The sequence below is a fragment of the Pezoporus occidentalis genome, unplaced genomic scaffold, assembly GCF_034315485.1.
Source record: "Pezoporus occidentalis ecotype Australia unplaced genomic scaffold, CSIRO_AGI_Poc_V1 ctg22, whole genome shotgun sequence".
Taxonomy (NCBI): domain Eukaryota; kingdom Metazoa; phylum Chordata; class Aves; order Psittaciformes; family Psittacidae; genus Pezoporus; species Pezoporus occidentalis.
In genome coordinates, this window is record NW_026914072.1 from 3549962 (window position 1) to 3555961 (window position 6000).

Below are 6000 nucleotides of genomic sequence, written 5' to 3' on the forward strand. Positions count from 1 at the left end.
AATGTATGTACTTAGTGATTGGTCTCTGGTTTGAGCAGTTCACTTGTGGAAAAAGATCACAAAGTGGTTTAATATAGAACAGTGTGCAGATAGCTTGTGCCAGATTTAGGTCCTTAGGGTAAACAATCTTCACATGGAATTATATTTTTAAGTAAGGAACTGTCTAAAGCTGGGAAACATTGCTAAGATGGTAAAGCATTCCCCAGAACTCTGTAGAAATGGTGACTAAATTCAGTTTTATTTTCATGGATTCTCTCCTACCAGTGTTTTTTTTTGGATTAGTCTCCCATTAAATTGTAATTTATTCCTCTTTAACTTCATTCCTGCTTACACCATTGAAATAAGTGGTAATTATCCCTGGATCTGGTGCTCTTGTCAGATTTATTCTCTTTTTGGCTTTAGTTTGACCTTTTTAGGTGGCGCAGTTTAGTCAGGATGGCCTTGATGCCTACAGTGCTCCCCTCCTGCAGCTTTTTCCAGTCCTTTAATACCTTGAGAACCAAGCTGAGGAACTTGTGCAAATTTGGTGAGGTTTCCATCATTCACTTACTTTTGTATTCACATAACTTGTTCATAAGAATGATACATCTAGAAAAGGTATGGGAAAGAGTGTTGATGGCTATGAACTATATCATTATGCTAGTGTATTGACATTGTAAAAGTATCTTTTTTTATCCAAAAGCAGCAAGTTTTCTTTTGCTGAAGAGTGTCCAATACAGAATGATTTTCCAATTGAATTTTAAAAACATCTTTCTCAAAAGTATGCTTACCTATTTTTGGAGGGTCCTGATGCCTCACATGTTCTGATTTCCTTTTTCTTCCCTTTCATAGCTGCTTGTAATGTTAACTATATTCTCATAAATAAAAAAAACCCAGCTCTCTTGCCTGAAGGAAGTTTATTGTGTGTTTGTAAAAGATTGGTTCAGGGAGTTGAATTCCAGTGGACTACACACACTTGCAAGAGCATTCATAAATTTTGCAATTGCAAGCATGGTTAAATCTTTTATTTATAAGTTAATGTACTCTTTATACTTTCAGAAAATAGTGAGCAGAATGTACTTCTGGTGCATCTGTCTTAATTTCAGGAATGTCTGCCAGTTTACAATTTTCAAACAAATAGTTTGCTGTAATCCCCATCGTCAGTCTTCAGTGTGAACTCTTGGGTGCTAAATAAAAAAACAGAAGCCCTGTCTTTCTATAAATAGAAGGCAAACATGTTTTGATAGATTAATTTTAGAAGAACCTTAATTGTATGCAAAATACTGTGGAGAAAACATAAATTGTGGAGGTCTGTTTAATTACAGCTGGCAAACAGAAGGAGCTGGACAGATTGTGGCTTTTAATTCTCATCACTGCCTATGTGGGCTTAAGAATCTCAGTTCTCCCAAAACTGATTATAACACATCTGATGCAGCACTGCCATCTCAGGGATTTCTGAAAGATGTGAATTTGCAGTAAAATTGGAACAAAAGAGACTAAATTTGGACACAGGTCTGTATGCTGTCACTTTTTAACTCCATCTGCTTGGCCTGTGTATACATATGTATATGCAAGCTAATTAACTTAGAAGGAGGCTTTCTGTGTTTGACAGCTTGCTTTTTTTTTTTTCCAGCTGCATCACATGATCTGATAAAAAGCATTATGTCTCCCAATAAATCTTCCTTGACTTACATCCTTAGGCTATTGTAGCTACACCAATGTTAGCTAATTTGCCAGCTTTTGCACAAATGTGACAGCGGGGTTGTGGACAAGTGTAAAATAAGATAGGCAGAATTTGATACATTAGCTGATCAACTGCATGTTTGTATTTAGATTATTTTTAGTTTGGCTTCTGCAAAGCGTTGGCAGCGAGGACCGTGCAGGAATAGCTGGGGAAGCTGCACAGCAGAAATGAAGTGATGAGTAGGAAGGCTACTTGTCTATTTCCTAGCAAATGACTGTGAAATTCTGCAATTTAATTTTGCATTCTGCACATGAAACAATCAAATTCTAAAAAGCTGTCTCTTCACAGCATTTTGCATTGTGTAGTTTTCAAATTATTAATTGATAGAATAGAAAATGTTTCTGCAATGCTTAATCTGAATAATAAATACACAGAATAAATTACTACTCATTCCGTGCTAAACACAGACTCAACTATTTCAGTTAAAAGCTACATTCTATTGCTCTTCAGTGAAGGCTGTATTATATGATGCTTCGACAATAAGAATTACCAGCAGGAAATTCAAAAAGCATTAAATAACTCCATTTTTATATTACATACAATTAATTGTTTTACTAATAGTCTTTATATAGGGAAATAACATAGGAATCCACCCAGGTATCAGGCATATTGTCTCTGAACACAAAGACAGAATGAAATGTAATTGCTTGCTTTCAATATAGCAATATTTATGATGTTAATCCATTACTGACTGAAGTGAAGGATACCAAAGCTTGTCTAAGAATTTTATATAACATGAATTTAAACATAGATAATGTTACAGTATGGAATCAGTAATACAATAACCAAATTGATGGGCTTTGACAGGGATGTTTTTCAGATGCATAGAAATGCAATAATTTTGTGCCCTCTTTTTCAACCCTTTTTTTTTTTTTTTTAGTTTATGATTGGGGAAGGAGGTTGAATGATGTAGGAAACACAGCTCTGAAACAACTGAGCAATAGGAAAAAAAGTATCGTGACGTTTTCTTGTTTGTTTTTTTTTTCCTCAGAGCTGAATGCCTAATTGCTTTTCTTTATTATGGCTTTGTTTTGGTGCTGCTGCACAGTTGATTACTGCAGCAATCTTTATGCTGTCCACCAGCATGACCTATCTTTTCGAATAGTGGAACTGAACCTTGCTCTGGGACCTAGGCATGGGCTCCACCATGACCTTCTGAATCTGAGTGCTTGTTCATGAACTGCCTCTACATATTCTGTTCAGCCTCATCTGCTACTTTATCTCCTTTGAGGCAGAGCTGTGGAGCCAAGTTGGACTGCCCTGTGGGTTCTTTTGGCAGACAGTTGGATCAAAGTATTTCCACATATGAATTTAGATTACTATATGAATGCTCTTCTGCTGCTGAGCCAGGAAGAATAATCACTTTCTTCATTGTTTTTTTAAAGTTTTGCCACAAATCTCCAATCTATTTCCACTTTCATTATTCAGGGAATGCTGTAGACAATTCAGAGTAGAACATCCATCATAAGGTAGACCTTGATGATCTTCTACCTCTCAGATGTCCTTCAAACTACTTAGAACAAAAATAAACACTGGAATATTCTGCCCTGAGTGCTTCAGACATGATTGGTCACCAACTGCCTCAAATGGGTATTTTGTCATTTAGTTTCTTCAGGTCAGGAGGATAAAAAATGGATGCTGTCAGTTGAAAGCACTATAAATAGCTTAACAGCCATATCCTTAGCAGTACCTTTTACTCTTCATTTTGCCTTGATTCCGAAATTTACTTTATAATTTGTTGACAACTTCTTCAGATTTGCAGTCTCAGAAGATGAAGGTGCCTTCCTGTACCAGAATAGCTCCCACAAATCTGTCTGAAAAAGTATTTTAGAAATGCATCACCACAAATCATTACATATTTGTACTGGGGGGGGGGCATTCATAACCACCCACTAAGAGAATGATACTTCTTTTCAGTGTCTGTCCTGCAAAAGTTGAGTATATTGATGCTGTTAAGTGATCTTTGGTTTCTATTCTTTTGCCTGTGATATATGCAAATATAACACATTCTTTCAGAAGGTGAATACATAATAATGTGCTAAAAATAGTAAATATCAGAACATGCTATTTTCTCAGACTCTCACATGGCATTTAATAACCACAATATACTGCACATAAGTGCGTCATATGTCTGTCTGTTTATAACCAGGGATCTTTAAATATTTTATGAACTTAAATTGTGAATAAAATGCAATAACGCATATATGGGAAGAAGTTTTATTAATCAATCTTTCTCAGAGCTTGAAAGTCCTTTTATTTTTTCACAAGCATATGGAGATATTAGGAGCAATTTCTAGTGACTGAGATATTGGGGACAGGTGAGCAGTCAACAGAGAGTTTGTGGGTCAGGGTTAAAGGGAGAACAGCAATGGGAGACATTACTGTGGGGATCTGTTACAGACCACCTGATCAAGAGGAATCTGTGGATGAAGCATTCTATGGACAGATAGGAACAGCCTCACGCTCTCAGGTCCTTGTCCTCATGGGGTACCTCAACCTCTTCAATATCTGTTGGAGGGACAGTACGGCCCGGCACAAGCAATCCAGGAGGTTCCTCGATTGCGTGGAAGACAACTTTCGTCTGCAAGTAATACAGGAGCCGACAAGGAGAGGTGCCGTGCTTGACCCCGTGCTCACCAACAGGGAAGGGCTCGTTGGAAATGTGACTCTCCAGGGCAGCCTTGGATGCAGCGATCATGAGATGCTCGAATTTGAGATCCTCAGGACAGTGAGAAGAGCTTGCAGAAAGCTCACTGCCCTGGACTTCAAAAGAGCAGACTTTGGCCTCTTCAGGAACCTGCTTAGTAAGGTTCCATGGGATACGGCCCTACAGGGCAGGGGAGCCCAAGACTGTTGGATAATATTCAAGGATCACCTGCTGCAAGCTCAGGAGTGTTGCATCCCAACCAGAAGGAAGTGCAGCAGGAGGGCCAGGAGACCTCCGTGGATGGATAAGAAGCTGCTGAGGAAAAAAGAGGCTTATAAAAGGTGGAAGCAAGGACAGGTGGCCTGGGAAGAATACAGGGACATTGTCCGAGAAGCTAGGGACCAGGTTATGAAAGCTAAGGCCCAGTTAGAATTAAACTTGGCTAGGGATGTTAAGGATAACAGAAAGGGATTCTATAGGCGCATTGCAAATAGAAGACAGATAATGGGCAATGTGGGCCCTCTCTGGAAGCTATCGGGAGAACTGACTACCCTGGATTTGGAGAAGGCTGAGGTTCTGAATGACTTCCTTGCCTCAGTCTTCACTGGCAAAGGCTCTGACCAAACCATCCAAGTCTTGGAAGGCAGATGCAGAGACTGTGAGAATGAAGACCTTGGGCCCATGTAGGAGAGGAACAGGTTCGAGACCATCTTAAGAACCTGAACATTCACAAGTCCATGGGACGTGATGAAATCCATCCGTGGGTCCTGAAGGAGCTGGTGAATGATGTTGCTAAGACACTGTCCATCATATTTGAAAAATCATGGCAGTCAGGTGAAGATCCCGATGACTGGAAAAAGAGAAATATAACCCCCATTTTCAAGAAGGGGAAAATGGATGACCCGGGGAATTACAGACCAGTCAGTCTCACCTCTGTGCCTGGCAAAATCTTGGAGTATATTCTCCTGGAAGGCATGCTAAGGCACATGAAAAACAACAAGGTGCTTGGTGACAGCCAGCATGGCTTCACTAAGGGGAAATCCTGCCTGACCAATTTGGTGGCCTTCTATGGTGGGGCTACAGAACTGATGGACAGGGGTAGAGCAGTTGATGTCATCTACCTGGACTTGTGTAAAGCACTCGACACTGTCCCACACGACATCCTGGTCTCTAAATTGGAGAGACATCAACTTGACAGATGGACCACTTGGTGGATAAAAAACTGGCTGGATGGCTGCACGCAAAGAGTTGTGGTCAGTAGCTCAATGTCTGTCTGGAGACCAGTAACAAGTGGTGTCCCTCAGGGATCGGTGTTGGGAGTGGTCTTTTCAACATCTTTGTTGCTGACATGGACAGTGGGATTGAGTGTGCCCTCAGCAAGTTTGCTGATGACACCAAGCTGTGTGGTTCATTTGTTACTCTGGGGGGAAGGAATGCCATCCAGAGGGACCTTGACACACTCGTGAGGTGGGCTGATGCCAACCTCATGAGGTTTAACCATGACAAGTGCAAGGTCCTACACCTGGGTCGGAGCAATCCCAGGCACAGCTACAGGTTGGGCAGAGAAGAGATTCAGAGCAGCCCTGCAGAGAAGGACCTGTGGGTGCTGGTCGATGAGAAAATGAACATG